Here is a 10475-nt window from a genome sequence, read left to right as displayed (position 1 = left end):
CATATCCACTGTCACATGCATTGAGGCTCAACACACCCACACAACACACAGCAACACCATACCCACTTCATACACACTTCACACATATCAAGTACATATCACCAATGCATGTGTACAACATATGTAACCTGTACTTGCAATGCACACAACACCCACATACACTACACTCAAGTACATGTTCCACACCCTTATTACACACCACACATTCCCTCTCACTCATGTATACAGCACACATACGCAGTGTCACATATTCACATCACATATGCCACACTCCTTCACTCTCTCACACATAACTACATCATGTCTCACACAAACACTGTGTCACACACGCACCCCTGCAGCCTCGGGTCTGCTGCCTTGTCTTCTATGTGTGACTCCCAGCAGTGAGCCCAGTGCTGGCGACAGGCTGAAGGATCTGCTGGGCCTTCAGACAGACAGCACAGAGTGGTGATGTGTGCGCCTGTCCAGCCACTAGTTGGCCTCTGTTACTGACATCACCTAGGTGCAGGCTCTGCTCTGAGCCCCTGGTGCTGCGTGGAGTGAGTGACCACGTGCCCTGAGTGGAGGCACCAGCACCCCAGGCCTGTCCCTGCAGGATGAGCCGGTGTGAACAGCACAGCAGGCAGCTGCCTCTCTCTTTCCTGGTCCCAAGCCTGCCCTTACATGGGCCCGAGAGTGGGCACCTTCTTTGTTGCCAGCCCAAGCCCCTTGAAGGCTCACTGATCCAGGGCCGGGGGATGCTGCTGGAGTGGTGGGACAGCAGGGCTGAGAGCCACACGGTGGGATGGCAGGTCACATGCCTGGGAGCCCACTTTAAAGGATGCAGGTACGCAGGGGTTGTTCCCAGGCCAGCTTGCAGACCCTCACACAATGCTAGCAGGATGACAACAGTGTACCCCATCTTCAGCTGAAGACGTTGAGGCTAAGGGAGGGCAAGTGGCTTCCTCAGGTCACATGGACAGCATGCAGACTCTCACCTGCTCTACACAACGTAAAGGTGCTAGCAGAGCCAAGTGAAGTTTCTAGAGGTTCTTCTCTTTGTGTGAGACTCAGGTGTGAGACAAAGGTGGATGTGAGCCGGGCAGTGAGGTGTCATGGGACAGGCATCCGTCAGAACAGATGGGCACCTTGTTGGACAGATGTGGTGGAGAGTACCCAGCATGCAGACTGGGTGAGCAAGGTTACAGAGCTTTATGGAGAGATGGAGAGAATACTCCTGCCAGGCCAGTTGGATGTCTCAGCAAGGAGTTGAGAGAGAGAGAGGGAGAGAGAGGGAGAGAAAGGGAGAGAGAGAGAGAGAGAATGTTGCAGGGTGCGAGCGAGATCACACCAGATATGTCTAAGGCTTATTAAGGAGTCTTTATTAACCAAGCTTTGTGATAATAGAGCACAATAGCAAATCACAAGTCCATACAGCAATCCAACCAATCATAATCCAACCAATCATAATCCCAAAAGGAGCAAATGGTCATTATCCTTAAGTCCATCCATTAAGCTGAAGACCTATGTCCCAGCTTCCCCAACAATATGTTATCCTAAGAGATATTCAATGAATAACTGGGACACACTTACAAAGAACCTGGACACACATACAAAGCTGCAGACATTGACCTTTCCCTGGTTTCTCTGCCCACATTCCACTACTGCTAGGCCTCACCCCTCCTGGAACTCCTGGCAGCACACGAACCAGGAACATTATTATAACCATTGCTCTATCTAAGCAGTACACAGGGATCATGCTCAGGGGATCACCTGTCCTGGGTCAGCCAAGAGTCGAGGTGCTAGCATAATGGAAGCACCTGGCCAGAAAGAAAGAGAGAAAGAGAGAGAGCCAGAGAGAGCCCCTGCTTCCTGGGCCTTTTAAAGGGGCTTGTGAGGGGAGTGGTTACATGACAATGCAATATCATCCCCTCTCAGTTGATAGGTGCATCACAGGTGGGCAGGAGCGAATTCCTAAGTGTTGTGAGTTAAGGAGTTAATTGGCGCTGATTGGGATGGGCAGGAACAGGAACTGGGCTTGTAGCTGAAAACGCCTAGACTAATTGGACTTGCCTGTATCCAATATCCTGGCTAAATTAGGACATGGGGGAAGTGGTTGAGGATGGAATTATCATTCCATTGCTGTTAGGACCCACCTTCAGGACAGAGGATAGGGGACCCAGCCAAATTTTACTTGCCCACTATTACTGTCTGCACCCCATAACTAGAGAACGAGCACTGGGAGCTAAAACATGCCCAGCAAACCAGGTGATGTCATAAGAAGGAGCTAGGTGTGCAGTGTGCATTTAGATGGAAGCTTGTGAGGGACTGGGTCCAGTACTTTCTGCTGTTCCTCCCTGTTCCCCTAAACAGCGTGCTTCCTGGGTGTGTGACAAGGTCTGACCGTCCAGTGTGATCAGATTGGATGTACTGAGCCAGCAGGATTGTCCTGGTGTGCGGGGCAGGACTGCACAGTGTAGAAGGGGGTGGCCTCCAGGCGTGCTTCTTTCTGGGTGCTGTTTTCCTCTCCTGTCTCACACAGACCAGTTTCTATCTTCCCGTCTCACAGAAGCAGGCAACTGAGACAGGGATGGTGAGCATCTAACCAGCTCCCTGGAGTGAAGTCCTCACTAGAGTCAGATGCAGGGATGGAAAGGAAGGGGGAGTCTTTCAGATGAGAGGACCCCCTCCCCCAATTGTGGAGGTGGGCATGGCCAAGCCTGGGCAGGACCAGATAGCAATCCAGGACCCTGAGGAGGTAGGCAGAGGTGGTGTGAGTTCTAACCCAGCCCTCCTGGGGCGCATGTTATGAGATAAAGCTCCCAGTGGGATGGTGGAGCCAGACTTAAGAGTTACAACAAAGCAAAAACCAAAACAGAGAAGCCCAAAGCAATGCCCCATCCAGGTCCACCAGGGTCACAAGGAAAGGCCCGGCGGCCATCCCTGTCACTCTGTGTTTTGTACACAGAACAAGTGGCTCGTGACTTCACCTGCCCCGCAGCCCTGCCTCCACCTGCTCCTGCCTGGCCCTGGACAACGGCTAGGGTGTATTTTAAGGGTGGAATGTTAGCTGTGGTTGATCACAAGTAGGGAACTTTAATAGAGGAGCCCTGGGACAAGGTAGTTTTGAGCTTTTTTCCATGAAGTGTCTTCAAACATTAATGGAAAGTATGTTATAAAAAAAACTATGATGCATTTAAAATGTTTGAATCAAAGCAGATGTAGGTTTCAGTTCCTTTTTTTTGTTTTGTTTTGTTTTCATTGAAAATGAATCCCAGCTAAAGCAAGCCCAGGAATAGAGCGTGTGGACCTGACAATGTTACGTCCACAAAAGGCTGGGAAGCTCAAACTGCACCAAGCCTAGCATCGGCATTGCCAGGGACTCCAGGATTCCATTCTGTGTTCGGGAATGTGCCTTGCTTCTTCTGGCCAGGGGGGTCAGCCAGATGAGCGCAGGTCCTGCAGAGGCCTTGACACGTGAGGGCCCTCCTGGGCTCCCCTTCAGATAGGCTGGCATCTGCTGTGCTGTCTTGGTTTGCAGGTTGGTCCTGGTCTGTTGGCCTGGTGGTTTCTGGAGAGCAGGACTTCCCCCTGCTGGCCTCGGGATCCAGCAGCACCTTGAACCTTGCTGCAACTCAGGAAGTATGCCTCTCCCCACGGGGCAGGGGAGAGCTCTCTTGATGATGGGATGACAGGGTGGGAGCAGGCATGGCTCAGATGAGATAGAGATGCACGGCACGCCGCATGGTGTTATTCGTCGGGACATGCTCTCCAGGGGGAGACACCAAGGGCTGGGCCAGTCTGCAGCCAGGAGCTGGAACTCCAACCTAGGTCCCCTGTGTGAGTGGCAGGGACCATCACTACTACCTGCCGCAGGTGTGCATTCACAGCCAGCTAGATCAGAAGCGGAGAGCTGGGACATGAGCCAAGCTCTCTCTGATGGGATGCAGGATGTCTCAATTGGCATCTTAACCACTGAGCCAAACACTAACTCAAGCTTTAAAAAATTACTTTATGGGGCCAGCATTATGGCATAACAGCTAAAACTGCCACCTGTGGTGCCACCATTCTGGCTGCTTCTTTTCTGATGCAGTTTCCTGTTAATATGCCTGGGAAAGTAGTAGAAGGTGGCCCAAGTTCCCGGGCCCTGCACTCTCATGGGAGACCCAGGAGGACTCCTGGCTTCGGACTGGCTTAGCTCCTTCCACTGGGGCCGCTTGGGGAGTGAACTGGTGGCTAGAAGGTTCTCTCTCATCCTGCCTTTCAAATAAGTAAGTAAATATTTTTAAGAAGTTATTTTATTAGGGGATGATTACATGTAGTTAAGGTACATGATTACATTTTTAGCTTATGAATGCTGTCTTGCAACCACTGTGCCCCTCACTTTCAGAAGTTTCCTCATTGCCCTTGGCAGTCCCTTCCACCGACCTCCTCTTCCTCCAACCCAGTTTCCCGGACACTACCAGTCTGCCCTTTCCAGTCACTTTCAGGAATCGCGTGTCAATGGAACTGCACAGTGGGTCCACGCTTCTTCCACTTGCTCTTGTCACTGGGAGGCCAATCTTGCTGCATCATGCCCTGTGGGTTCAGGCATCTCTTCTGTCTTGCAGATCCTGGGACTCACGGGAGCTGTGTAACTTGCCTGTCTGGAGGGTTTCCCGGAGGGGTGACACTGTCACTGGGCCTTGACGATAGCAGAGAGGACTCTTGGGAGTGTGCCTGACCAGAGGGAGAGAGTGCACCGGGGGTATCATGGAGTGGTCAGGGGTGGTGAGCCCACCAAAGTGGCAGTGAGGAAGTGCTGAGGATTTGGGCCAGGAGCCTGTGACTGTGAGCCTCTATGCACTTGTCTGTGAAACAGGCCCACCTGTCCCTGCCTCTCTGACAGGCAGAACGTGCCTGGCACATGGCAGGTCCTCAGGCACTCCCTGCCACCTGCCCTGTCCTGGCAGCCTCCATAGTGAGGTCACATGATGAAACCAGATCTCAGTCCCAAGAAGAGGGGCAACGTGCCTCTCTGCCACCCTCCCCAGACAGTCTGTGGCTCTGGCAGTTGGTTCACCTTCCTTGGCACCCAGCGTGTGAGGCAACACCAAGACAGCCAGACAGAGCTGGGCCTCCTGGGACTGGCACCTGCCAGCAGGAAATGAACTGGAGAGGTCTCAGGGCTTGAGGATACCTGGCTGGCAGCTGCCTCTGTTCTGGGGGAACAGGCACATCCACCCTGCTCCCCTCACCCAGCCTGTCTGGATAGGCTCAGCCAGGCTCAGAGGTATCCCAGCCACAGCACCCCGTCCAATGTCATGGTCACGGCTTCTGTTCCAGGTGCTGTTCCAGCAGAATTATGATTTTCACGCCTTGAGTTTGGCTGCTGTTCTGATTCTAAAAGTAATACATGCTCATTTGAGAAACATTGGAACATACAGACAAGTGAAAGAAGCAAACGAATGTGATGGACCTGCACTAGGAATGATCATCACTGCAGTTAGCATCACACATCCTCGACCTTCTCTCAGGTGTGAGAGTAGCCACACACATACACACAAGTATGCATCTTGCTGCCACTATTTTATCATGAGTATTGTCATCAGTCATTAAAAATGACTCAAAAGTATGTTATAGTTTGATTACAGAAACTTTAAAATACACCCAAAACACAACGGGCTATGCAAGGAATGGAGACACCTGCCACCAACTCCAGCAGTTAGCACCCCTCCACCCAACTCTTCCTTTTTCCATTGGCTTTTCTGTTTGTTTTATAATTTAATTTTTTATTACTTAAAAAAGTTTTATTTATTTCGAAAGCAAGGGTCCTAGAGAGACACAGAGTGATCTTCCATCCCCTGATGACTGCAATGGCCAGCGATGGAGCAGGCTGAAGGCAGAAGACAGGTGCTTCTTCCTGGTCTCCCACATGGGTTCAGGAGCCCAAGCACTTGAACCATCCTCTGCTGCCTTTCCCGGTCCAGCAGGGAGTTGGGTTGGAAGTGGAGCAACTGGGACTCAAACGGGCGTGCACATAGGATGCTGGTGGTACAGGCCACAACTTTACCTGTCATGCTGCAGGGTCAGCCCATTTTATTAGAAAATAACAACAGGGCCTGGTGTGGCAACCTAGTGGTTCAAGTTCTTATCTTGCACACACCAGGATCCCATGTGGGCACTGGTTCTAATTCCAGCTGCCCTGCTTCCCATCCAGCTCCTTGCTTGTAGCCTGGAAAAGTAGTGGAGTACTGCCCAAAGCCTTAGGACCCTGCACCTGCGTGGGAGACCCAGAAGAAGCTCCTGGTTCCTGGCTTTGGATCAGTTCAGATCCGGCCATTGCGGCCACTTGGGGAGTGAATCATTGGATAGAAGATCTTCCTCTCTGTCTCTCCACCTCTCTGTATATCTGCCTTTCCAATACAAATGAATAAATTTTAAAAGAAAACAACAACAAAAAGCCCAACTATTCTTACTTCCATAGGTTGAGTATGTAGCTCCCCCCACCCAGTGAAAACACACTCCCACAGTCACAAGGTCTCTGCACCAACTGAAGCTATGTTTGTTTCTTTTGGGCACACTGGGCTCACCCTGCAAGCAAAGCAGAGTTGAGAGACTCAGCGGCATGCTCTTGTAGAGGGGAAAGATCTACTTAATGGGCATCTTGGCACTACCACTCTGTTGCCAAGCTACCAGGACTTCTTACCATCCAGGGCCAGAGATGAAGCTGGCGGGTAGGATCCTTCCCAGCCAGTTGCGCAGGCCTGAGGCCCCACCCCTGCACTGTAGGCCTCAGCCAGTGAGCTCCCCCGAGAGTTGTATCCTCCATACTCTGTGGCTGCTTGATGACTGCCATTCTGTGCTGGCCACAGCCCGATGCTGCCTGACCAGATGGAGCAGGGTGGGCCACTGGTCTTGGCTCCTGGCTCTCTAGCCCTGCCTGGAGGCTTTCACATTCTCCTACTTGGTCCTTTCTGGCCCCTGTTGCTAGCAAGGCTTGGACAGTGTCCTTAGAGCTCTAGGTAGCTTATCCCAAGGGTCAAGTCCAGCCCTGGCCCCTGGGATCCTGGGCCACATACAAGAGGTGTGTGGGATCAGACCCTGGCCCATCTCCCATCGTGCTTCAGCAAAGTGACAGATCTGGTGGTGGCCACTGAGGGCAGACTGCACAAACAGGGTGAGCTTCCTAAACACTTCACCCTGCCCACTTTGAGGTGGGAACACCCAAGACAGAGAAACCATGGCAGGTAGTGGGAACTAGTGCCCCACTAGGGAAAGGCGCCCCCCATCACGGTGGGGCAGGCCCGGGCTGTGTGAGGACCAGAGGGTCCCCAGGAGGATGGGTGGCCTATGCAGGGAGGACTCCGCAGGATGCCTGGATGCTGCCTTGCCTTCTTTCTTGGCTCTCCTTTGTTCCCTTAGAGACCTGACGGAGCAGCCTCAGAGACCTCCAGCATCCTCTTTGACCCCAGCAGGCGGCTGGCTGGCTTGATGCGCACTGCCAACAGCCCAGCTGCTCATTTCAGAGCTCTGGCCATGCAGTTGCCATGCTGGGGCTCCTGGGCAGCGGGCTCCCCCTCACTGTCCTCTCAGGGTCCCAGGCAGGACGCTGGCCAGGCTTCTTCCCTTCTGCGGTGCCGGGGCAGCTGATGGACCTGGTGCCCAAACCCGGACTGGCCCCGGTTCACCACCACCTTGGTGGTGCACGGGGAGCAGAGACTTCTGGAGAATCTCACAAGCTGCAGTCAGGCCTTTGCCCGTGATCCTGTGGTGAGTGAGGCGTCAGGGTCGGTGAGGCAGCCAGGCCTCAGGTCTGGTCTCTTCAGGCTCCGAGGAGTGCTCCATCACATCAGACCAGCTCTGAAGCTGGTGTGCTCGGAAGGAATAGCAGGAAGAGCCCTGGACCGGGGTGTCAGCTTGGTGCTGCCCTCACTTCCAACAGGGCACACCTGGAGTGTCTGCCAGCACCGCTGTCCACGTGGGCCAGGGGGAGCGTGTTCATTGGTCTGCACGTGGGGTGGGCTCGGGAGGCTGCCCGCTCCACCTTGGCACTTCAGTGGCCTGCACGTGGGGATTTTAAGGTTAATTTGTTCATGTCTCCATTAAGAATCCTAAGTGCTGGGAGAGGACTTGTGGCCACGGCAGGTCCTGGTGCAGCAGCAGATGGGCGCTGGGCATGGGTCTGGGTCTGCTCCAGTCCTTGCTTGCTGTGAGCTTAGACTTATTTTCTGCCACCTGGGCACAGCGGTGTCTGCCATTCCCCATGCTGGACTGTGAGGGTGTGGTTCTGTTCCTGGCACTGACCGTGGACTGGCGTGGGGCTAACCTGTGCAGCTTTATGACACTGAGACCTTTCCGTTTGTGCCCATATTTGACTAGAGAGGAAGCCAAGACTCGGGCTGAATGACTTACCCAAAGTCACACAAGGTTCAAAATTATATCTCACTTTTCCTGCTGCAACAATTGGCTGTTTATGGTTAGTAAAGCATTGGTCTCTCTCCTTTGCTTTTTAATTTATAAAGTTTATTTAAAGGTTGAGCAGCTCACAGACATATCATCTAGGCCATGTTCAGGAAGAAATATCTCCAGCCACTATCCTGTGCCCATGGAAGTTCTGGGTTGGAAATCTGTGTCTCACCTGGTGGATCCCTCCACAGCCTGGAGAATTTCCAGTCAGTGCCACACACTGTGTCCCCAGCAAGGACACCATTTCTCTGAAAAGTTGTTGGCTTCTTTGAGCTGGAGTCAGCTATGACACAGTCCAGTCCTTGTGCCCTGGGGCCAGATCACATACACACACAGGTTCTAATCCTTGAGATCAGAGATCCTGATGTGTCAGGGGCCAACAGGACTTGAAAGCACAGGCTGATGGCAAGCTCCAAGAGCCCCCAGTGGGTGCTGTGGCCTGGACCAGGGAGCCTGGCACATCAACACTTCAAGCCCCCAGCCTGCCCCATCCTGCCATCAGCTCTGGCTCTTACACACATCATAGGGTTGAGTGACCTAGCCTGGGAAGACCCATGGTGCGTTCTCTACCAGCCTCAGAAACCCTAACCAACCTCCATTCCAGCCTACCCCATGGGAGCTACCCCACGTTGTCCTGGTGGGTGCCTGTAGACCTGCCCCCAGCTTACCATGTGGGTTGTCTACCCGCCCCCTTTAAAGATTTATTTATTTGTTTAAGTGAAAGGTGGACAAAATTTACAGAAGGGTGGGGGCAGACAGAGGTCTTCCATCCCCTAGCTCTCCCCTCAAATGGCCTGGGCTGGGCTGGACCAGAATTCAGTGTCAGGAATTTCCTTTGGGTCTCCGACGTGGGTGCAGGGTCTAAAGAACTCAGTCCATGCTTTGCTGCTTTTGCAAGTGTGTTACTGGGAAGCTGGATTGGAAGTGGAACAGCTGGAACTCAAGCCAGTGCCCATGTGGGCACCCAACCTGTTGGTGCCTTGAACAGCTCCATCAAATGGGACTACTGTGTGGACAGTGGGGATATGGTGGGGATGGGATGTAGAACCAAACATATTTTCCAAAGGTATGAAACCCTCATGAGGGCTGTGGGTAGGGATGCAGGTAGGGCCACAAGGGCAGTGAGGGGCAGGTAGGCAGTAAGGACCTGCTGTGGCAAAAGCCTGAGGGGTGCTCCAGCTGGAGACAGGATCCATCCAGCCTTCCCCAGACTGGGCCTGAAAAGGAAGTGCCAGGAGGATAAACTGAGTCTCAGCCTGCATCTGCGTAGTACTGGGGCACCTACTCCTTGGCCACACCCACCTGGAAGCCAGAGGGAGGTCAGCATACCTGGTCTGTAGCAGCAGAGAAGAGAGGGGGCCTGGAGGGCACATGGGAAAGACCTAGCCCAGGAAAGAACACAGTATGTGGCTAGTGCTGTGGAGGTCTGGGAGAGTGTTGGGCGAGTCTGTGGTTTCCCAGGATGAGCTGGGCATGGGTCACTGCAACAGGTTTGACAGTGGGAATGAAACCATCCCTAAGCCCACTTCTCTTTTACCAAGAAGCTCGTCCTGTTTGGATAGATGTCAAATGTTAGTAGAGTTGGAACAGGAAAATGTGGCATTCTTGGCCATCCTCAGGTTCTCTGGCTCAGGCCTGGCCACTATATTTGAGTAAAATCTTAAAAAAAATGATTTATTTACTTACTTGAAAGAGTTAGACAAAGAGGAACTGCTGGCTTACTCCCCAGATGGCCATATGGCTGGGTTAGGTCAGAGCAAAGCCAGAGCCAGGAGCTTCTTCCAGGTATTCCACATGGGTGCAGGGGCCCAAGGACTTACGCTGATTTTCCAGGTCATTGGCGGGGAGCTGGATTAGAAGTGGAATAGCCAAGACTTGAACTAGTAGCTGTGTGGGATGATGGCAATACGAGTGGCAGCCCAGCCCTCTGTGCTATAGTGCCAGCTTCTCGAATAGACTCTTCACACAGGCTAAGCCCTGCAGGGTCTTAGATCTGGCACCCTGGCCTTCAGCGGTTCCAATCGCCTCCTGGCTTCCTCAGGAAGAAC

This window comes from Ochotona princeps, chromosome 4 (assembly GCF_030435755.1).
Source record: "Ochotona princeps isolate mOchPri1 chromosome 4, mOchPri1.hap1, whole genome shotgun sequence".
Lineage (NCBI taxonomy): Eukaryota > Metazoa > Chordata > Mammalia > Lagomorpha > Ochotonidae > Ochotona > Ochotona princeps.
The sequence above is the reverse complement of the archived record's forward strand: the minus strand, read 5'-3'. Positions refer to the sequence as shown.